Genomic DNA, 24,959 nt, shown 5'->3' with positions numbered 1-24,959 from the left:
CTATAGTTTTAAGAATTGAAGAAAATCAGGAGATCTGGATCCCATTCTAGCTGTGTCATTAGATCATTCAGTAGCCAGCTGGAAAGCTATTCTTTTCAGGCTATATAAAGAAAGAATAACAGTGAACTACCTTCTATATCAAATAATTCTTAATAATGAATCTCAACTCAAATGAAGCTTGTGGGTTTTTTTTTAGTACTGTTTAGAAAATAAATAAAATTAAATTAAAAATGTCTCAGTTTTCTCAACACATATGTCTGTCATATTAACCATAATTACAAGCATTTTACTTCAATAGATGCATGAAAACTAAAACAAAATAATAGGCCATATTTTAGTATAACAGTTTGAATACGTGCTCATGCTTTTTTTAAAATAGCTTGTATTAATGGATTACAAACCAACAACAACAAACTATACACAAATGCCCACTTAGAGATGGTAATAAAAATAAAAACCACAATAAAGATTGCTTAATTTTGACAAGGAAAAAGACCTGCTCACACTGTAGCATATCACCAAGAATCTACTGTTACAGATCTCTAAAATGCTTTCATTTCTTTATTTAGTCTGTATCCTGCCTTAGATGGTTTACAATTATAAAACAGAATACAAATTATTTAAGACGACAGTACAATCAATGCAATCGAAGTCATTAAAATCAATTAACAGTTAAAAGAGGGTAAAGATTTGGTTTGGTTGCTTTCCTAAATTGTGCAAGATCATTGGGTGAGTGTCAGAAATTCCACCCTGGGGAATATATGCCATTTCCAGGAAGACACAGGAATAGCCTTCTCTTATAATCTCAGGCAAAGGGAACATCTTCTAAAGATGTTAGGCAATGTTCAAGGGTACTGACTGCTGATTTAGCAGGGAACAGTATTTGTAGATGCTATTAATATATTCAAATCGAATATCTTTATTATGGTCTTTGAGCAGCCTTTGCAATAAAAAGAGTGCAATGAAAAGAAAGATCACAAGCAATTAGTTATTGGGGGAAGGAAAAAAATTAGGACAATAACATAATATATCTAAAAGTTTTCTGCAGTTGCATAACTTGATGAAGATATTTGGCTACTTGAAGTATGAGTGTGAGGTTAACATCCCTTAAAACAACAAATATATAAGTTATCTGTGCAGACCTTGTTTTTGGAAGTTTGGGAAATTATTGGGACATTATAGAAAGGGCACCATATGAGAACATGAGCAAAAGTCTATTTCTCTGGATTAACAAGGGCAAAATCTCTGCAAATAAAGAGTGCCATGAAATCCCCCTGTTAATATAACTGATGAAAGTGCTATCAATACATTAAGGAAATCCCTTTCGAAAGCTCCAAATAATCTATCCCATAATTTCATGTTTATGTAACATGGCAGAGCATCTATGGCAGATAATCTGGGTAGCATAGGTGACAAGGTTGGACAATCTGCCTGTGGGATGATAGCAGTTCTCCAACACCATCTTCCATAGGCAACCCATTTGGAAAGAATGGAACCTTTGCAAAACATTTCCACCAAGACCATTAAACATCCAAGAAGAATACTTCAGTTGATGGTGTTGAACATTGCCAAGAGGTCCAGGAAAATTAGCAGAGTTACAACTGCCACTATTTAGTGTTTGGCCTTGGTCATCACCAAAGCTGCCAAACTATCATATTTTTTGGTTGAAATAGGACCAGATATTCAGTTGCATGTGGAATTGTGAAGACATCCTTTTCTTGATTGTCGTACCCAAGAACAAGATATTTGAGACAGGACCATATTTACAGAGTCCAACATTTTTCAGTAAAATCTTATATCTGCCTCTTTGAAAAAAATGCAAAAATATCCAATATACTTTTGAGGCATTGATCATCCCCATTTTCCATGGGAACAACACTCTGGTCAATTTGATCAGCTAAGCATGAGGAGTGACAATCAACAATCCTCATCTGGATTCTGTGATCAACAACAAAAATAATCCATAAAAACTGCACAAATGATCGCTAATATTACCTCCCTATGAACTGCCTCAATACTCAACAAATCAAAGGCAATTTGACTGCTTGGAAAAAAATAATGAAACGTTCTCGCCACAATATATCCATGGAGTAAACCATACAGTATAGAAAGGTATTGGTTATTTGTGCAATGAGAGCAGAGAAGTAGCTTCTTTTTGCTGCTTTGACTAGAATTGCAGATGGACTTTAAAAATAGCTATATTTTTTTTTACCAGCCACTGATCTGACAATATAAAATACATCTCAGAATTTGAAAGGCCCACTTTTGTTACATGATTTTAGATAGGCTGCTTTCCTTCTCTCCAACATGTAGGTTGGAGATACCAATATATCTCCTTCCCTCTTAGTTATTACATAACAATTTATTTCCAGACAATGCTTTGTTTCCTAGTTTCCCCGCCTCTTTGATAACCTATAATAGGTAAATGTAAAGATTCCCCTCGCACATATATACTAGTCGTTTCTGGCTCTAGAGGGCAATACTCATCTCCATTACAAAGCCGAAGAGCCAGTGCTGTCCGAAGACATCTCTGTGGTCATGTGGCCGGCATGACTAAATGTCAAAGGTGCATGGAACACTGTTACCTTCCCGGCAAAGTGGTCCCTTGCATTTTTAAATACTTTTGAACTACTAGGTTGGCAGAAGCTGGGACAAGTAACGGGAGCTCACTCCATTACGCGGTGCTAGGGATTTGAACCGCCGAACTGCGGACCTTTCTGATCAACAAGCTCAGCATCTTAGCCGCTGAACCACCGTGTCCTCTCAACCTATAATACCAAGCCACAATTAATAAAACCAAACTAATGGAACCAATTCCTTCCCCAAAGAGCCCCAAGTCTTTCTCAATGTTTATACATAAATGTGAATGCTGACCCTTGTCCCCATCTGCCTCATCTCCCAAGCGCCATCCTGGGAGTCTCCAAAAGGCAGAATTCCTTTAAGAATGAGATAGAAAATTATTGCATTGCAGCAGAATGGCTTCATCCAGGCAGAACTTTAACACTCCAATTCTACACAGATGGCTGGCAGAGTACCGGTAGTAGTTACCATCCAAGCTTCTCTCCTGTGGCTACTTGTGTTCCAGTCTTATCTTTGTTTGGCAGGACTGCATAAATTATTCTTGAACAAAACTTCAAATAATTTGAGCTGGCAGCCCACATATTTAATGGAAAAATGGGGAAGTAGTTTGAATTTTCTAGAAATGGGGCATTTGCATTAATAATCTGGGGAAACTGTTTTAAGAGATAACAACAACAACATCCTTATTGCGGTTTCTTTCTGTTCAATGTCTTTGGGAAAATGGCAAAACGTGTGTTGAAAGATTGCAATACATAGCTTTTGCATGAACATCAGAATATTGCACACATATATAATGAGGAGGGTTTGCATCCTGGCATGAGAACACATTTCTTCACTCTGAGCAAGCCTTTGACTTTATGGGTGCTTCTGGTGGAAACAAGGATGTTAAGGAGATATTTAGTTTCTCCCAAATTGGATGTGTTTTTTTTTTCCTTTACAACCCCATTCCCCAAAGAAATGAAAGATACCAGTTTTCCAAATGGTGCCCATGGTTAGCCCTACATACAGAAGTACTCCCTTCTCATACTACTCCAAAGAGTTCTCTCAAAAGTTGAATTTAGCAAAACAGTAGTAGTAATACTGAATGACATATTGAAAGTTTGCCGACATTTTGGAGCATCTGAAAGGGTTTTTTTTTAAGCTGCCAATAATTTTCATAAGTCAACACTTATGAAAGGTTAATGAGAGGGAGAGATTTCTACTAGTAGACCAACAGCTCCTTTGCAAATCAACTCACAAGTACAGCCCAAAAACTGAATTATATTATCCTAGTGTGCATGCATATCATTATCCTAAACCTTTATGAGACACTGTCATATAAGAAAAGCATATTACTTTTTGAATTCAGAGGTGGAATTCCTTAGTTTTGTACTAGGAACTATTGTAGAATGACATACAAGGGGAGTAACAATACTATGCATTTGCTATTGTCTGTGGCCATGCCAACAATATATTTTTATGATAGAGATACTTTTCAGACAACTATATCTGGGCTGCAGCAATCTGGGTGATCCCAGATGGAAGCATCTATACTAACTTACCACTGTCACCTGAACTTTTATAATCCTGATATGATAGCTTATTTACCATACCTCTCATGTTAGGAATGATGGCTGAAAACTGATATTTATCCCAGCCAGCATTGTCTGGATTGAGGACCAACTCCTAGAATTGTTCCAAAAGCATCACCAAACCATAGATCAGGAAGGTGAGAAGATAACAAGAAATGCACAAACAACATGGCAGCAGCAATGTAATAAATAAAAGCTCACAATCTCTGTAGTCCTTTTGAGGAATTAGATACAAGTAGGAAGGATAGTTAGTTCCTTGCACTTTGTCCTATTTCCCCCAAAATAAGATCCAACTGGAAAATAAGCCCTAGCATGATTTTTCAGGATGCTTGCAATATAAAACCTACCCCCCAAATAAGCCCTAGTTAAAATCTTCAGCCAGACACATTTAATTTCTTATTTACTGAAAATAAGACTTAACTAGAAAATAAGCCCTGATGTGTCTTTTGGAGCAAAAATTAATATAAGTCCTGGTCTTATTTTCAGGAAAACATGGGCATATTAAAGGCAACATATAACATGCATACGACTATTTAAAATAATTAAATTTGTGCTGAAGCTTCTAAGCTCAAAATAAATTGGAGAGAAGGGAAATCAGTAGCACTTAAAAAAAACAAAGTGAAGGCAGAGAGAGGGTTTTAACACATAATTAAAAACCAATCCATGCTTATTTATTTATTTATTTATTTATTTATTTATTTAAATAAGAGTTTATTTCAATAGTTACCAGGACAATGAAGAAGAAGAGGAGGAGGAAGAAACATTGTCTCATAATGTGAACCCATTTCAGCAAAACAGAAGGCGGCAACATACAAAAATTAGAAAGTAAAATTAAGTTTAAATAATGAATACCAGACTTAAAGCAAGAAGTGAATGCTAAGCAAGTTTCTGCTCGATAGGCAGTTCAAAAATGGCATATCAACACCAGAAAGGCCCTGTCCACTTATCTCACTTCACTTGAGGTACAGTAACCTGGGAAGCAGGTTTGATGGAAACTAAATGTTTTCCAATATGAAGGAGTGCTACTCTGAGTAGGGCATATAAAGATGGAGACTATTGAGGAAATGAGAGTATACTGTTAATCAAAATTCTTTTGCAAGAAAATGGAAGAGATACACTTATAGCCCTGCACTCAGAAGTGATGAATGACCCACATCTACCACCAGTTTGGCCAGTTAGAGCCAGTTTGTTTTGGAACAGCCAGTTGGTTCTAGTGGTTAAGGCAGATCTGGATATTTTTTGGCACGTGGGCCATATCCAGCCCTTTGCCAATGCTGATCCTCTATCCCCACCAATGCCATCCCACCTATTGACACCACTATCCTTTGGCTAGCCCAGAGGATAGTGGTGTCAATAGGTGGGATGGCATTGGTGGGGATAGAGGATCAGCATTGGCAGGGGAGGGGTAGCATCAGGGGCAGGGCAGTGGTGGGGTGGCAGCCCTCCACAACAGTCCCAGATTCTCATGTGGCCCCTTGGAAAACTATCCAATCTCAAGGCATCAGGGTAGAAATCAAAAAATGGAGAGTTCTAGTCCCACTTTAGGCATGAAAGACATTTGGGTGACTTTGGGTCAGTCAATCTCTCTCTTAGCCCAACTTTCCTCTCAGGGTTGCACTTATGGGAAAATTAGGAGGAGGAAGGAGTATTAAATATGTTTACTACTGTGAATTATTTATAAAATGTTATTGTACACCATCCAGAGACGTTTTTCTGGGAGAAAGATATTTCAAAAATGTGAAAAAATGAATACATAAAAATAATAAAAGTGGGATTAAAATAAACAAATTTCAATGGTTTTGTTTTTACTACTGATAGGTTAATGGCCCATTTGTACTTCTGATTCTCAAGCTGTTTTACATCAAAATACAGTTCTTTGAACTCCATATTTTCCCTTGTAAAGGACATCATTTTTTCTTTCTGCTTAGTGCCTCTCACTTTAATCTTTTTGTCTTTTTCCTTCTTCTTTTAAAAAGGATAAAAAGGTAATTCAAGTATGTTGCCTGCCTCCTCTTTTGTTGACTGGAGCAGAAAGCTTTGTTAGATGTCTCTACAGATTGCTGATATTACTCTGCTGCTGCTCTGTAATTAAAATTAAAAATAATTAGATTTGACCTTTAGTCTGATTCAGAAGAGACTGTTCCTGAGCTAATGTAAATTTATGCAAATCTATCCTTCAAATATACAATTACAATTTCTTCAATCTCTACATTCATTCTAAGCCCTTACAGAAACCTATTATCCCATTTTTCCTGCTTTTTCTCTCCCTTCCCCAATTCCCGCCCTCCAATTTGCACTGGATAAATTTGAGATGTATACGGTTATTATTTCAGATGTTTAAATGTGAATCATTTCTGCCCCAGCCACTTGAAAAGGTAGAGAAGGGGTTAGCCCTGAGGAGAAAAATATCCCAATGTAGTTCTTTGATTAGCCAAAATGTTGTAATAATTGCAAAGTTTTGAGCTATTACAACTCATATCGTTTGTTAGATTTATCTTTAGCCTTTTCTTCAAGAGGTTAAGGTAGCCTAAATGGGACATTCATTTCATTTCAACTTCACAATCACCCTGTAAGGTGAGGAGCACAGTGGCTCATGTGGTTAGGACGCTGCTTGGAGGTTAGCAAGCCCTCATTCGAGACCCAAGTTCTGCCATGGGGGCGGGTTGGAGCTCCCGTCTTTCACTTCAGCTTCTGCTGGGGACATGAAAGGAGTCCCCACCTGGGCAAACCTTAGGTAATGTCACTGGCTAATCCTGTCAACCCAGAAGCACCTCAGTGCTTCTGACACAAATGCTATGCTATGTTTCCCTGTAAGGTAGATGGGCTGAGAAAAGATAATCAAATCAAAGACAGTCACTGAATGTCCATGGTGTAGAGAAGTACAGAGATAATGTTGACAAAGGAATGCAAGCGTTGTTACAAGAACCGCAGAGAGGAAACAAAATGACTACTTGGTCATTTGGTGTGGACATGCCTGGCCTTATTCAACATATCTTCAAACAGTGTATTTAAAAGTGCCGAGGGGGGGGGGAGGGGGAGGGAAGCAAGGCATTTTTGTTTGGCCAAAGTCTATCCATAATCTTTTAATTTCACAGTCTTCACTTTCTATAATCTAATCCTTATGAAACAATTCCTGGGAGAATCTCCATTATTCTTTTTTCCACCAAGTCAAATCTTCTTTTTCTTGTTAGCTTTTTAGAAAGAAAAAAAAGATTACTTTCTCAAATGCTGTGTATTTTGCAGAGTATCAACTTTCCTGTTTTTAATCCCTTTGTTTGTTTATGTTAACACAGTTCAAACAATGAGAATTTTTTTTAAAAAAAAAACCAGAGATGAATTAGGTTTTGAAGGCAATGAATAGGATCAATTTGCAAGGGCAAACCTACAATTAGGCAGAGTGAGACAGCCACTTCAGACAGCAGAGATAAGTATCTAAAAGCAGCTAATTGCTAATAATTTAATTTTGGCCTGCTTAGCCTTTGGATAAGACTCTACCAGGGAATCTGAGGTCTGTAAGATAAACTGAGGTCTGTAAGATTTATGCATCCATTTATGCATCCTGGAAGAAAGTAAAAATGAGTCATTGCCAAATTGTTAAAAACTCCATGAACGCACCTGTGGAACAAGTGAATAAAACCAACACTTAAAGAATTGATGTTCTTCCAGGAATTTCCATCTTCTGCATCCAAACATCTATATCAAAACTTTGGAACTGAGAACGAGAAAAAGTCCCATTTACTACTTTATTTCAGGCAGAAAAAATATATCTTGTTCTAGGCTTTGTTAATTTCTTCATTCTTATTGGCAATATTTACATGACTTCATTCTTTCCAACACCAATAACAAAAACTACAGAAGCAGACAGAAAAGAGATGCACCCATCTTTCAGTAGTCATCAATTTACAAACATTTGAAGTTACAATGGATCTCCCTGGAGATATTTCTTTTTAAAATTATGATGACCATACCTCACCCCCGTGTTCAAGTGATTGCATTTTAGATGCTTGTGCAACTGGCTCACCTGCACAACTATTTGCAGCATCTCACAACCACTTGATCATGATTTATCATGCTTTTTGCCAGTTTCTGGCTTTTTCTTGCAGTTTCTGGCAAAAAAAAATGCCCATTGGGAAAAATAGATTCACTTGATGACCCACCACAAAAAATGTAAAAGAAGACCTATGTCTACGTGATGCCTTGACTTATGACTGCAATGACTTATGACTGTAATTCCAGGGTCAATTATAATCATACATTGAGGACTACTTCTACTCTGGGGAAACCTAGTTTAAATGTGACATTTCTAATTATTGTGAGGGTAAGATAGGGACTGCACTTCCCTTCTGCTCACACACCCCACTCTTGGAAGTGTTTTGATGTTTCTAGAATTGGTAAAGACAACATTTTTTGATTGTTTTTATTGTTTGGGGGCAATTTCTCAAGGAGCAGAATTGTTACCATAAACCTTGCACCAGTTTAGATACACATTTTGGCATTTAATAACATGAAAAATTAGAAAGCCTGACATTTTTGGGGGATATAATAGAGTTGGAAGGGGATCTTGGAGGTCCTCTAGTCCAACCCCCTGCTTAGGTAGGAAACCCTATACCATTTCTAACAAATGGTTATCCAATCTCTTCTTAAAAATTTCCAGTGCTGGAGCATTTACAACTTCTGGAGGCAAATTGTTCTGCTGATTAATGGTTCTATCAGGAAATTTTTCCTTAGTTCTAAGTTGCTTCTCTCCTTGATTAGTTTCCACTCATTGCTTCTTGTCCTGCCCTCCAGTGCTTTGGAGAATAGCTTCTTTGTGGTAACTCCTGAGATATTGGAACACTGCTATCATGTCACCCTAGTCCTTCTTTTCATCAAGCTAGACATACCCAGTTCCTGCAACTGTTCTTCATATGTTTTAGCCTCCAGTCCCCTAATCATCTTTGTTGCTCTTCGCTGCACTCTTTCTAGAGTCTCAACATCTTTTTTACATGGTGGCGATCAAAACTGGATGCAGTATTTTAGTTTTGGTCACCACCATGAAAAAAGATGTTCAGACTCTAGAAAGAGTGCAGAGAAGAGCAACAAGTGCAGAGAACGGGAGTTTAAGAATGTTTAAAAGGGTGCCATGAGTGACTTAAATCTCTGCAAAGCTTAAAGCACCCATTTTGTCCCTTAAAACACCCTCCAAAATTATTAAAAAAAAGTAGCAGTCCAAATGTTCGGTCTTAGAACTCCGACGAGAAATGAGAGATCTTTGTCTTAATGTACTCACTGAATGATTAATTTATTTTATTTTTATTGTATTTCTTGTATTAATTTTGTCAAGTGATTATAAGATAACAGGTATAAGTATAACATAGTTATGAATACATGATATGGATACATATAAGAAAAATAGGACAGGGACAGTAGGAACATTAGGACAGGGACGGTAGGCACATTGGTGCGCTTATGCATGCCCCCTACAAACCTCTTAGGAAAGGGGTGAGGTCAATAGTAGACAGTCTAAGGTGAAAGTTTTTGGGGTTTAATGCAATAGTCTGCAAGATATTTTTTGCACTATAAATCCTGGAAGACCTAGACAGCAGCCAATGGCATGCAATGCTGGCAACTACAGTTGAGCAACATTTAGAGAATCAGATATTCCTTCCTTTCTGCTTTGACAGATCATTATGAGCTTCAATGAACCTGTTTTGGATCAGAAAGCAGGAAATATATAATTAAAGTATTTAACAAGAACTCTTTGATGGGAGCAGAAGGCACCAACTGGTTGTTTCCAGGAATCTCCTAAACCCGAACTGAACATAGTTTTTGAATTGCAGCAATTGACCTTCATTAAAGTTTTGCTTCTGCACATTAGAACGTCATAATATCCAATAATGACTTCAGTCGTGATTTCCCTAAATGTATTTAGTTTTCTTTTACAGTCATGCACAAGTTAATGGCCAAACATTTTGACTTCATCTTAGTTCCCATCCACTCTTTGGTTTGAAGAGGTTTGATTACTTTAATTAGAGAAATAATTTTCTATTTTATCCTTCTTGGCATTAAATATGTTTTTTCCAGAATGATAGTTCTTCCTGTAATGCAGTTAGAATTCTTTCACACAAGCATTCAATTAAAAGAAATATCTCCAATTCATTCTGCCACTCAAGCCAGCTATCCATTAAGCTATAGAAAACCATTTATTTTGAATGGCATTTTGCTGTAATTTAGTTGTTGATGCCGCAGGTCTCCATTTCAACCAAGAAAAAAAAAAAAAGATCTCACACTAATTTTATTGGTATATTGGTATTTATTATTTCAATATATGAATAGCCTCTAAGAGCTTACAGCAGAAATTTAGAAACACAAATTGAAGTTGGCATCTAGGTCAACTGATCACATGCTATTTGTTCCCAGGGAATTAACCCTAGACTGACTCCTGTTAGTTCACAGTGGGATACTCAAAAACACAATTGTTTTCCCATTATCCCCATTTAGCGTAGCCAGTCGCCAAGTTGCTTCAAATGATAAGAGCTATAGACTAACCCAGTATTGCTGCTACTCAACTTAAAATGTCTGGCGTTGTAATTAGCATATCCATTAGATTTGCTGATTATCTCCTTTGCTGCTCCTACAACATTTTATGCATTTTGGATGTGCAAAACGAAGATTCAGCCCTCATAATCCGTTGAATGCATAGAAGGCTGGGCCTGCAATTCCAAATTATCTTCTCCTTTATTTAGTTGCTGGAAGATCATTTTAAAACATTTCATGTACTGATTTATTAATTAAACTTATATGCCTCCCATCTAGCCTAAAGGCAACTCTAGGTAGCTTACAATCATAAAAACAAGATAAAATATTAAATATCAATTGATTTAAAGTTGACAAGATGGGAAGGAAAGGAGGAAGATGCGCATGGGAAGGAAATGGGGCCTTATCTTAGTCCATTGTCCACTTTTAGATATGCTTCCATGGGGACCCTAGGCCACTTGGCACAGCCAGGACCTGGAGGGCCCAAAGACTGGGTTCGGATTTCACCTTGGGGCACAATGTTCCAGAAGATGGGAGGCATGACAGAAAAGACTCTTCTCTTGCACTTTGCCAGCTGTAATTCCTTGACTGACAGGATCCACAGCATGGCCTTTCTGCTGGTATGGACCAGGGCCTTCTTGAAAAATCCTGAAAACATCCCCATCTCCAGTGGAGAGGTTATTACTGCCTGAACCAACCTGGCAGTCACCATCCTGAAGGCTTTCACCAGCCAGAGGGACACAGAATTAATTGACAGGTTAGGCAGCATTGAGGACCTGGCCTACTTCATCAGGTCCAACAGGATCAAACTGTTCCCAAATAATCTGGTAAGACCTTTCCCCAGGTATCTCTAACAGACCTGTACCACATATGGATTCCAACATGAAACAGATCTGGGAACTTTATCTGCCAAGCGTTTCACAAATTCCTCTGCATTGTACACTAGTTTATAGGCTTAGAGACTTTTGTTTAAACTGTGTATTAAAAGACTGAGTATAAAGAACTGAACATTGAAGACATATTTACATGGCAACATCATTTTCCAAGTCCTAGAAAAAAGAGCCTAGTGTTGGGCCTGAAACCCTTGCAAGAGGAAACTAGATGTTGAACCTTTGTTATATTTTCCTGAAATGTGTAATAGCCATTAATATGTGTGCATTGCAATAAAATGGGGAGTAGTTTTGTTACGCTATAATGTGTCCAGTCCTTGAAAAGTAAAGAACCCTCAAAATTAGCAAAACCCAATTCCTCCCAGTTTCTTGTTCAATTTTTTCTTAAATACATAAAGCAACTAACATGATGTCTGGGTGGACAGGAAAGTATAAAAGATACCTCTTTTTAACTCATCCTTTGCAACCTGGAAATTGTCATAATTTCAAAATTAAGGCCAGGGTTCAGAAGGTGCCAGAGGTTAGAAACCTCTGTCAGCTACATTTTTTACATGTCAGGCAGAAATTTTTTCTTCTTCCTATTTGTTTTTTTTTTTGAAAACAATTTTATTGGTTTTTTAACAAACAAACAAAACAAACAAAACATAAAAGCATCAGCTCTCTTCCATACTTATATACAAACAGTGAGTCGATTGGTTCATCAGTTTTGTGCATTCATTTCGTAGTCACAATTACAATTACATTACATAATAACTCTTATTGTCAATCCAAACTTATATATCCTCATATCATTATTAAAAAAAAATCATTGAACTATACTTTTATTCATTCATGCCTTATGAGATAACTATAATTTAAGTAATTTATTCTATAACAAATCATATAATCATACCGATTCTATCCTAAAAAAAGAAAAAAAGAAAACTTTATAAATGTAATGTCAAATAGCAAAAGAAAAAAGAAAAAGAAAAGTCAATAATATTCCTTATTACCTAACATTCTAAATATTCTATTTTTGTATTTCATCGTCCAGCCATTGATAGAAAAGGTCCCAAATTATATAAAATTGTTTATCTTCTTGCTCTCTAATTTCAAATGTCAATCTACTCATTTCAGCACATTCCAATATTTTCTTAATAACTTCTTCCTGCAATGGAATTTTCTCATTTTTCCAATTTTTTGCAAATACAATCCTAGCCGCAGTTAATACATTTACAATCAAATATTTCAAATCTTTACTATAAACATCTGGTAAGATTCCCAATAAGAAAATCTCTGGTTTCAAATCTATATGTTTCTTAGTCATTTTTTCCAACCACATGCGGATTTTAGTCCAGTATTTTCTAGCATCCTCACAAGTCCACCACATATGGTAATATGAACCAGGTATCTGATGACATTTCCAACACTTTTCCGATTTGTTCTTAAACATTCTTGCTATCCTTGTCGGGGGAAAATGCCACCTGTAAAACATCTTATACAAATTTTCTTTATAAGCTGTAGACATTGTCATTTTATAATTTTGCGACCATAATTTCTGCCATTTCTCTAAGTCAATCCCATATCCAAAATTCCTCCCCCAAGCAATCATGGTTTCTTTAACTTGTTCTTCCTCTAGCTTAATTCCCAATAAGTAACCATATAGTTTTTTAATCATCTTTTCATCAGTACCTGTCAGAATCTTATCTAAATCAGTCTGTTTATCATAAAATCCCTCTGTTTTGGAACCTTCATCATACCTTGAGTGTATTTGCATATATGAAAACCAATTTATCTTTATACCTTGTTCCTCTAAGTTTTTTATCGATTTAAGTTCACCCTTTTCATCTAGTAATTCCCCATATCTAACTGTTTGTTCCTTCTTATAAATTATAGGATAAGAAAATACTTCTATCATCGATAACCAAACTGGAATTTTCAAATAGCATTGTTTTTTTATCTTCTCCCAATTTAGCCACAAAGACTCCCGTATATAATGTCTTCTAAAATAGCCCTGTGTTTTGGTTCCCTTGTACCATAGAAAAGCATGCCAAACCAACAACAAATCATGACCTCCTAGTGTCAACAACCTAGTCTTCCTTAATGTTATCCATTTCTTCCTATTTGTTATATACATATGGAGTACACATATGGAATGGAGGAGCTCTCAGAGACAAAATACTCAAGTATCTTTTCATATTTGGAGCTGAGCAAGTAAAAGCTGACGAAACTGTCAGATTTATTCCATGCCATCAAAACCATCAACTTTTTTAAAAGATGAAAAACATTTCCAACGAGCATAACTTGAAAAGATTATTTCCTTTCCTTCCCTTTTCTCTTATAATGCAGATGAAGCAAATCACTTCTATAATGCTCAGATTTTTGCAAGGCGCATGAGATTTGTCTTAAGTTTTGAACAACAAAAACCCAACCATCAAAACTCATTATTCTTTCAGCCACTGCTGATAGCTGTCACCAGCAAGATTATGTACAACAAACAGTTCTGAAAAAAAAGGTGGGGTAGGGATGTTTTGAATATAATAGCTATTGCTGTAGCACTGAAATTTTGGACTTCAGAAAAAGGGACTTCTGTATGCTTGGAAGCAACCAGTGCAAATACTGGCTATATGTTCTATGAGGAATTTATAAAAACTCAAAATGTTTGTTCCTAATCTGATTTCATAATTATCTGAGTATATTATCCTGCCTACTTTATCCATATGTTGGAATAAATTATATTTCATGCTATATCAATAATTCTGACAAGGGTTGTGCTTTGACTTTTATTTATCTCAACTGATAAACGTTAACGTATCATCTGTTTTGAGAGAAATGAAAAGAAAATTTAGAGATAGCTCTGTACTTGGAGCAAGATAAAGGCAATTGAGATGAATTTGCTATTGTTTTACAATTGAAAAGATCTTCCAATATTTATTTTATCATACTATTTTAAAGCAGTTTCCAGGATAGTAATGAATTTTTTGTAGGATCATCCTGTGAGATTTTTCACTGCAGAAATTGCAATTACCTGTTGGAAAACATTGTTTATTGCTGGACATTTCTATTATATTGTTTACAGACTATAATAAGGAACTCCAGAACACTCTTTTGATTTAAGTTAAGATCTAGTATTAGATACAACTGGAAATACTGGAATCTCTATTTGTGGATAAGTTTATTTAAATGTCTATAGTTAATACTGCAAAATGTGTACGGAAAATATTATGTTGTGTGGATAATTCTGACTATTTTGTTCCTGGAATCTTACTATACCAGTTTAAAAAATAAGATAAATTTCAGAGCGTTTTCTCCCTTAATGTGATTTCAAATAAAAACTTAAAGAGCAACTTAAATGTACATCTAAGTGAACACAGGTATTTATTATTTGGTCTATTTGCTTTATTAATAGCACTTAATAGCAATAGTATTCCGCTTCAAGTGGTATATATAGCCCTTTACAGCCCTCTCTAAGTGGTTTACAGAGTCAGTATATTGCCCCCAACAATCTGGGTCCTCATTTTATTAAACTTGGAAGGATGCAAGGTTGAGTCAACCTTGAGCCTGAGATTTGAACTGCCAAATTGCAGATAGCCGGCAGTCAGCAGAAGTAGTCCTCAGTACTGCACTCTAACCACTGTGCTACTGAGGCTCATCGAGAGCCCGTTTGGTATTGTGGTTAAGGCATTAGTTTTGAAAACCAGAGACTGTGAGTTCCATTCCCATCCTAGGCATGAAGTCATCTGGGTGACCTTCGATTGGTCGGTTTTTCACTCTTTCAGCCCTAGGAAGGAGGCAATGGCAAACTGCTTCTGAATTTGTCAAGAAAACTGCAGAGATTAGTCCACTTGTAGGGTGTATCAAATTTTGAACTTTCAATTTCCAAATATTAGGGGTACTCAAAAGTTATGACATGCCTTGGGGATTGTAGATATTTTGGTTACTTTAATGTAATTTAGATGTGCTTGGAAAGTAACTATACAAATATCATAACTTTTAAACATTTTGTTTGTTTCATTTAGTCCAGGCAGTCATCAGGAGTCAACACTGACTCTAAGGCCCACACATATACACAATTTGATCCAGAAGTGTGATAATTTGAGGAAGGTTGGCATCACCACTGACACCTTTGCAAGGGGAAACCAGATATAGAACCCTCCTTGTTCTATATTCCTGAAATGTGTAAGAGCAATTAATTTGAAAAACATGAGAACCAGGTCTCTTGAACCAAGTAAGTCCAAATGTAAGCAAAAAACTCAGGTAGTTAAAATAACTGATATGTTTTAATAACTTTGCTTTCCATCTGATCTTTCTTCAGGGAGAGGAACTATATCACATTTAAAGTCATTTTCTTGTTGAATAAATGTGGTGGTTATGATAAAGTCCAGCTAAGATGGAAATGATGTACTGACTATGGTTTGGATAGATCAATGATAAATGATTTTACAATCAAATGAAAAGCATTAGTAATATAGGTTGTTGTTCTTTGTGATGACACCCTGTAAGTATTTTTGGGTTTAGTGTATTTAGAAGAAGTTAGCAACATTTGCTCAACTAGCAGGTTTGAAACTGCAACAGATATTTTTACATTTATTCTGCTTCCCTTAGTGATGTGTGGTTAATACAGTCATATTTCTTCATACGTGAATGCCAGCAATAAAACTGCATTTTTGACACTTCCTGTCGACACAGTTAATTGTTTTCTGCACGTCTTCCAATTTCTAAGGAGAAATAAAATAACTTGGCCTGTTGATTTTAGCTGGAAAGAAACAGCATGTCTCTGATTGGATAAGTACCATCAAGTTGTTCTTGAATCTTAGCAACTACATAGACAGACACTTTCCAAGATGATCTGTCTTCAGTCTAGCATTTTAGGTCTCTCAATGGCGCTTTCTTCACTGTGGTAATTAAGTCTATCCATCTTGCTACTGGCTGTTTTCTTTCTCCTTTCCCAGCGTTATCGACTTTTCAAGGGAGCTAGATTTTTGCATAATGTGTCTGAGGCATCATAGCCTAGTCATCTGTGACTTGAATAAAAACTCTAAATTGATTTGTTCTATGAAACATTCATTTGTTTTCTTGGCTGTCTAAGTATTCTTAGGAATTGTCTCCAACATCAACATTCAATGTTATTAATACTTTGATCACACTTCTTCAAAGTCCAACGTTCAATTCCACAGAATATCATAGGGAAACATTATTTGCACAATTCTTCTATTTAGGCATAAACACATCACGGTATCCAAATATCTTTCTCAAAGTCTTTGTTATAAGTGCTAATTTGTAGGTCTTTCTTGACTACTGATTCCTTTTCTCTTGATAGTCAGTCCTATCAAGCAGATGTTATTTGCTACTTCAGAGCCTTCATTTTTAATTTTGAACCTGCTTATTGAACCAATTGTCACTAGTTTGCTTTTCTTTATATTCATTTTAGTCCCATTTTTTCACTGTGCTCTTGGATGTTTATTACTCAATCTTGCAGATCATTTACATTTTCTGTTATCAGAATATTGCGGGTTATAGATGTGTCTTCCTCCATTTTTAAATTTAAATATTAATTTAACTTTAATAAATGTAAATTTAAGCATATTTTTCTTTTGCTTTAATGCTTTGAATTAAATATTGTTTGAAATGAAACATTTTCTTTAAGGACAATCTAGGATAAACTGGTGATCTATAAATCTACTTTGTAGTATGCCAGGGGCTCATGAGATGTTCTGGAGAACTATTATATTTGCGAACAAAATATGAGGATATGCTTGATTAATTGAAGTATCTACCTCTGAGACCTACAATACATAACACAGAAGGCAAAACTATAAAAGTAATCTAACTTGAGAAAGGGCGTTGGTACTTACCTGACAGGCCCGTTCTCTTTGAGCTGTTCAGAGCATCCAGTAGTGGGAGGTGCTTCACTCTCTGCATGTCCAGGCTGGGCTTAATTTGTGGAATGCTCCTCCTCCTCCATGGGACTCCTCCCCAGCATTCCCCAATTTTGGCGAAGACGGGAGAAATAAACACCCTCGTCCTCAATGCCCTAACAATTCGTTGGCCAAAACAGGGCCCCACCAGAAAGAAAAAAAGGGTGGGGCTGGATGCTCTTCACAGCTCAAAGAGAACGGGCTTTGCCTTCCACTGTATCTATGATTGCCCCCAGATGGATTAATCGAGTCGATGGTGTTAAATGACTCTTTTTCCAATTGACTGACAACCCGTGTATTTGTAGGGATTGTAATGTGGTCTGAGTATCACTGAGTGCTTGATGAATGGAAGATGACAAAATTAATATATCATCAAGGTAACACTGGAGTCATACAGGTACACCTCAGAGATGAGCAGCTAGAGCTGCAAGAACTTTTGTGAAGGTCCTGGGGGCAGAAGCTAGTCCAAAAGGAAGAGCCACATATTTGAAATGGTGGTTATAACAGAATCTCAAAAATTTATAGTGGGAAGGCCGAATAGAAATATTTAGTTACGCCTCCATCAGATCTATAGATGTAAGGATGTCACCTTTTCTGATGCCAAGCAAGATAGATTGCAGGCTGTGCATTTTAAACTTGCGATATACTAAGAAACAGTTAAGACGCTTCAGATCTAATATTGCTCTCCAACCCCCCGAATTTTTGGGAACAACAAAAAGATGTGAATAGAAATCTCGCCCTTGTTGGTTGGTAGCTACTGGTTGGATGGCTTGTATGTCCAGTAGATGTTGGATAGCTGTTTCCATAAGATTGAGTTTAACTGGATCTCTGGAAAGAGGGCACGACATAAAGAAGTCTGGGGGAGTGGATTGAAACTCCAGTGCAAGGCCAGATCTGATCATGTCTCTGACCCAGGAATCAGACGTTGAGGAGTCCCATTGGTCTGCGAATAATTTAAGGCGTCCACCAATGGGAGTCAGGTCTGGGGAGTTATCTTGGCTGCCGGAAAGACCTATTTCCTGCTCCTCGAAAGGATCTCTTGGATTGGCCACCCATTCTGTTCCTATCCCCGAAGTTGGACCTCTCTGGCTGCTGCCCTGGTCTGAATGATGGAGGTCTCTGGTATCTGGGTGAGAAGGGTCCCTGATAAAAGGGCCGAAAGGATCCCCTCCGAAAGGACTGAGGGTTTCTAGAATCTGACTTCCGAAAAAGGGAAGGTAGAATTTTCTTTCTGTTTTGGGTTTCGATTAGTAGCAGGTCGAGGGCATGGCCAAACAGTCTGTCTCCCGCAATAGGAGATGAAGCCAGCTTGCATTTGTGCTTAATGTCAGCTTGCCAACGTTTTAACCATAGTAAGCATTGCGCTGTGACATGTGAATAATGGCCCTGGCTGAAAACCTGACCGCATGATAAGTTGCATCAGCTGAGAATTCAGCGGCTGCTATAAATTTTGCAATATATTGGTGCGCTCTAATGTTGGAATTAGGGACATGCTCCCGTAAGAGAGGGAGCCACCTGAGAGAAGAACAGGTAAAGAAGGAAGCGGCCATGGCCGCTCTGATGGACCACGCATCAGACTGATGGGCCCTGTGTAGGGCAAGCTCAGCCCGTTTTTCCTCCGGCTTTAATGCCTCCAGCGCTTCACTGGGAATGGAGGACAAGGACGCTAATCCCACTATAGGTTCATCTACCTCAGGAGTATTCAACAATTTTGAGAAATCAGGGGCCAAATTAAAATATTTCCTATCATATCCCGTGTGGGCAGGGTACACCGCTGCAGATGCCCACTGTTTCTGTACCAGGTCTGAAAACATGTGAGGAACTGGAATCACCTGTGCCTCGACTACCAGTTAGTTGAAAATTAGATCTTCTGGTCCCTCTTCTGAAGGAGTTGGAGTGGTAGAAGGGGCCGACTTGTTCAGGCATGCAATGTTTTTTGCCTTAAACAAAAGTGATCTGAATAGTTGTGGGCAGAATAAGCCTGTAAATACAAGTTGATTGGGAACAAGGCCCTCATCCTCAGACATCCCCCTTTCTAAGGGGTCCGCTTCTGACAGGGCTGGGTCACTGTTATGTATTGATCCTGATTCAATCTGTTCCATTTGATCAATTTGATCCACTTCTTCCGCCTCCTCCTCCGGCCCCTGGAGGGGCATGTCCCCCTGAAACTGTACCTGGGTATAGTGTTGCTCCGATCTGGTCAATGACCTTAACGATTGAGAATCATAATCAGCGGTTACAGGATGTTCCCTGGTCAGAACTGTGTGTTGAAGACCTGATGCAATTCCCTGGTAGATTGCCAGCTCCATCCATGCCTTCATCCTCTCTGAAACTTCCTCTGGAAAAATGTCGTCCTGTCGAAGACCGGCAGCCGTTGGAGTGAATGAAGCTTCAGGAGCCCTTCATGTGGTCTGTGTTCCAGGTAACTGAGCCTGTTGACTCTGGGGAAATAAGCTGCGCCTGGATGAGAGGGAGAGATCTAGGGGAGGAGGAGGGTGGGAAGAGGTAGACGGTACTGGACTGGAAGGCGGAAGGTCCTGTGAAGCCCTGCGTGCCTCCCTTGCACACCTATCTATTTGCTTTTCTAATGCTTCATGGCGCATGTTGGCACCCTTTTCTGAAGCTTTAGAATGACCTTTTGTCTGCTTAGATTTGTGCTGAGCTTTAGCTTTGACCCTTGATGTTGAGGTCTGAGAGCTACTACCGCCTGCTATTTTGATTGAAAGAGATGCAGTATGCTCGTTATTCAAAGCGAGCATACTGTGGAGGCGGTTGGCATGCCCAGGGGCCTAATCTAAGAAGGGACTGGTTGCCATGATTGTATCTTATCCCCTTTTTTTAAAAAAAGATATATGTATATATGAGTCGTATCACAGTAATGATATCTTTCGTTATTAAGATATTAATACTGAATATTTTATTATTATTATTGTTGTTGTTGTTGATATATATATATATATATATATATATATATATATATATAAATTAATAGAAAAACAGCTTGATATAGTGAATATCCAAACAGCCAAATTAAGAACACTTGAAAAAGCCAAGGTAATAAAGAGAGGCCTTCAACAACTTCCCTGCACAGACGGATACGGGCCTGGGTGCTCGCTGTTGTGCCGCTGGGTGGGTAAGGCTGTGAGGGTTAAGCCAACAATAATGCACGGGTGGCCTCGAATCTAATAAGAAAATGAGGTATAATAATTCCTTAGGTTATCTGAAGAAAAACCTCTGATTGGGAAAGAAAAATACCTCACACAGCTTGAGTTACAAATAGTGCAGCCATGCAAAGCGTACTTTTGGCACGCGCACACTTCCCAGCAACAAACTCCCACCGCGTGGGGAAATGCCTCCGATGGCTTCTCCTTGTGGCTAAAAAATGGCTGGGAAAGGGGTGGAAAGAATTAAGCTTTCATACTTTCCATACCAAGAAGGCGTTCTGATGGGAAAATTCAAACGATACGACTCGGATGAGGGTGAAAACGCCCACAGCGCTATTGCCGATGTAGAAAGAGGCAATGCAGAATCACAATGTCAGGGGGTAGAACAAACAGTTGAGGTGGGGGCTTGGAGTAATGCCGAAGCCACCTGCCGCTTCAGGGCACGAAACACCCAAAAATGCAAATGATCTCTGATGGCCAGATGGAGAGAGCTAACGTTGGGAGATCGTAATGTGATTTGGAGGCTAAAAGCCTGAAAAAACAAACTGGACTATTTCCAAATCTGCTGAGTAATACTCCTGTTTCGGCCAAGGAAGAACAAAAAACACTGCCTATCCACTGAGCCAAAACTGGGGAACACTGGGGAAGAGTCCCGTGGAGGAAGAGGAGCATTCCACAAATTAAACCCAGCCTAGACGTGCAGAGACTGAAGCACCTCCCACTACTGGATGCTCTGAACAGCTCATGGGAGAATTGCAATTACTGCTCAGTAGGACTGAGGCTTAGTCTAGCATTTTTGTGGCCTCAATATGTAATGGTGCAGGAGGTGTTACAGCAAGGCAGGGGAAGCTAAAACAATTAGATGACTTTCAATCAGTCACCATATATTTTTGTTGTACAGATAAAAGGGAGACCCCTTGTACACTGTCTTAACACTTTGGAGTTGAATTTAATATAAACCAAGTAAACCATAAATGCTGGAGCACATTACTTGGTAAAAGGAATTCAATTTGTTGGGCTATCAGTTGTATAGATCTCACATAAGCAACATAGGATACTCAAATTCTCTACTAAATATATGATCTTACTAAGCCTTTCACATAACTGTAATTAGAAAAGTTCTCCATCAATCCTTGGGCAAGCAGAAAAGTAAATCAGCATAATTAGATTAAAGTAGATTGCACTGCGCAATCTAAAACCATCTCGATCTATTGGACCAGATGGAATATGTGCCTACTTCTTAAAAAAGCTATCCACTGCCACAGCCGAACCTCTAAGCATAATCTTTGAAAAATCTTTCAGGACCAGCTTCTTGCCAAAACTATGGTCACAAGCCAGGTCATCCCCATCTTCAAAAAGGGAGACCCCAGCCTAGTTGAAAATTATAGACCAATCTCTTTATGCTGCATCACCTGTAAAGACATGGAATCAGTTATTATCCAATCCATTTTCCTCCACTTATAAACAAACAACCTACTCTCTAATAAACAATTTGGTTTTAGGAAAAAACTATCATGTAATCTGCAACTTTTACACTGCAAAAGCATATGGACTACACAACTTCATCAGGGAAAAGCAATAGACGCAATCTACATAGACTTTTGTAAAGCCTTTGATTCAGTGGTACAAGACAAACTACTCCTAAAACTAAAATCTTACGGTATCTCTGGACACCGACATAACTGGATAGAAGCATTCCTGTCAAACAACCAAAAATGGTCAAAATTGGGAGCGTCCTATCAAATTTTGTACCTGTCAACAGTGGTGTCCCCCAAGGCAGTGTTCTAGGACCAACTCTTTTCATACTCTACATAAATGACCTCTGTGATCATATCAAGAGCAACTGTGTTCTCTTCGCTGATGATGTAAAGTTATTCAACACCACAGACAATACTGCTACCCTTCAAAAAGACCGTGACTATGTATCAGAATGGTCAAACAAATGGCAACTTCAAATCTCAAGAAATAAATGCTCTGTCTTACATATTGGCAAAAAAAATATCAGAAAATAAAATACAGGCTGAATAGTCAAGACCTTGTTGATGATCCAAACTCTGTCAAGGATCTTGGAGTACTCATCTTAAATGACATAAGTGCTAGAGCCCACTGTAACTACATAGCCAAAAAGGTGTTAAGAGTTGTTACGTAGCTTTTTCTCTGTAATATTACACTAATAACTAGAGCATACAAAACATTTGCTAGAACAATACTCGAATACAGCTCATCAGTCTGGAACCCACATTATGTATCTGATATTAACACAGTTGAGAAAATCCAGAAATATTTCCCAAGAAAAGTTCTCCACTCCTCTACTCGTTGCAGAATACCTTATGCCACCAGACTCAAAATTCTAGACCTAGAAAACCTAAAACTACACTGCCTTCGGTCTGATCTAAGTATAGTATATAAAATCATACATTGCAATGTCCTACCTGTCAATGAATACTTCAGCTTCAACCATAACAACACTAGAGCAAACAATAGATACAAACTCAAGGTTAATCGCACCAAACTTGATTGCAGGAAATATGACTTCAGCAACAGAGTGGTCAATGTCTGGAATACTCTACCTGACTCTGTGGTTTCTTCCCCAAACCCCAAAACTTTAATCTTAAGACTGTCTACTATTGACCTCACCCCTTTCCTAAGAGGTCTGTAGGGGGCGTGCACAAGCGCACCAACATGCCTACTGTCCCTGTCCTATTATTTCTTTTATATATATTTTTTATTTTTCTTATATATATCCTTGTATTCATAACTATGTTTTTACATACCTATTATCTTGTAAGCAATTGACAAATAAACATAAATAAATAAATAAAAATAAAAACTTTCCTAACCATTGATCACTTCTCTGCCTCTACAGTTTCTACTTTGGCTTGCTGTCCAGATGATGGTGTGGTTTAGAGCAGGGGCATCAAACTCACATCATCGCGGTGTCGACATGTGATGGATTGGGACTTCGTTTTCCTTTGCTAAACTGGGCATGGGTGTGGCCACCATGTGATACATCTGGCTCACCTGCCAGGAGTTTTGACAGCTCTGGTTTAGAGTCTGTAGGGCATCTAAAGAAAGGCCACTGGTCAAACTCTCTGGCTTAGCCGTCCTCTATCTTCTTCAACAAGTTGGTGCTCCAAGATTTGCGCTGGAGTCTAACAGATAGCTATTATACTCCTGGGTTTAAGCTTTCCATCCAACCTTTCATTGAGACAGGTGATTGTGGAGTAGGTAAAGAATGCCTAGTAATGTATGGGTGGTTTTTCTGCTTTATTAGGCAATCCTCATCTTACCTAGCAGATCAAGTTCTGGTTTTGCAGCTGATACATAAGTGAACATGATGCTTCCCAGTGGGCGTGGTGCTAACAAAATATAAAGCTGCATGGTAAAACAGTGGTAGAAGTAATTTGCTAGCAGCTGATAAGCAAGGTAAAAGGAGCTATTGGAAAATACCTTTATCAGAAGCCCCCATCAGCTCTTCAGGGAGTTGCTCTGACATGGTTTTAATGCACTTATACCCTTTATCATCTCCCTCTCCCATTCAAGTCAGGGGAGCTGCAAATAACAAACAGCTGATGTCTGCTTCCCCCCACCCTCTCCTGAAAAGAAATGGATCAGAGGACAGTATTCTGGACATCACGTATTGCATAGAAGTAGAGAGTGTGCATCTTGCCCCTTTAAGTCCAGCAGTTATTTGGAAAGAGATGTGCAGAAGATTGTCCTCTGATTGCTTCAGGCTTAAAGGAAAAGCCAAAAGTAATTATTAGGACAACTCAAGATTGCCTCAATCATTGCCTGAGGATGAGATGAAAGCAACATCAGAAGATGAAAGAGTATACGAGGACCTATTCTTATAAGCATGTCAGGGTGTATCCATAGATGGGAAATCAAGAAAAATAGAAGTTGGAAAAAGGGGGTTATTTATCCCAGTACCGTGATTCTGGCAGGCTTTCAATGAAATACTTGCCTGGCAGACATAAATGTCCAGGATTGCTATGAAGAAGATGTCTGGGGAAGGAAGAATTGGATGGAGAAGTAGATCCTCTAACACTTTCCTGAGATTTTATCTTGCTTCAGTGATAACTATACACATACCCAAGATAAAAATGCAAGGGATTGTTGGGTAAAGAATGAAAGGATGGTTTGTTACTTCAGCTATTTGGATAGCTTACTCTCTGCTCTTATGCTATAAGACTGGAAGACAGCATGGTCAGGTCATCTCAGAAGACAGCCATTCTTCCTCTGGCCAGCACAGCAATAAAAACAGTTGACCTTGTAGAAAGCCCACAATAATGTTTATATATGAGTAAGTTGTATAGAAGGCACTCCAAGATTTCTCAGATA

General features: G+C 38.1%; 1 protein-coding gene across 5 annotated transcripts in view; it reads right to left on the bottom strand.

The window, feature by feature from the left end:
* SERPINI1 (serpin family I member 1) overlaps positions 1-24,959 on the bottom strand; it is a 123,678-nt gene that overhangs the window by 52,965 nt on the left and 45,754 nt on the right. The window contains exon 1 of one of the 5 annotated variants that reach the window (XM_087933400.1): positions 7,767-7,863. The exons of the other annotated variants lie outside the window; for them this stretch is intronic. The gene's annotated coding sequence lies outside the window, so the exon portion shown is untranslated. Of the gene's footprint in view, positions 1-7,766; positions 7,864-24,959 lie in introns of those variants that run through there. 5 annotated transcript variants of the gene reach the window in all.

This window comes from Pseudonaja textilis, chromosome 4, assembly GCF_049901715.1.
Source record: "Pseudonaja textilis isolate UNSWEBS1 chromosome 4, rPseTex1.2, whole genome shotgun sequence".
Taxonomy (NCBI): Eukaryota; Metazoa; Chordata; class Lepidosauria; order Squamata; family Elapidae; genus Pseudonaja; species Pseudonaja textilis.
Note: the sequence above shows the minus strand (reverse complement) of the source record. Positions and strands in the feature narration are given on the sequence as shown.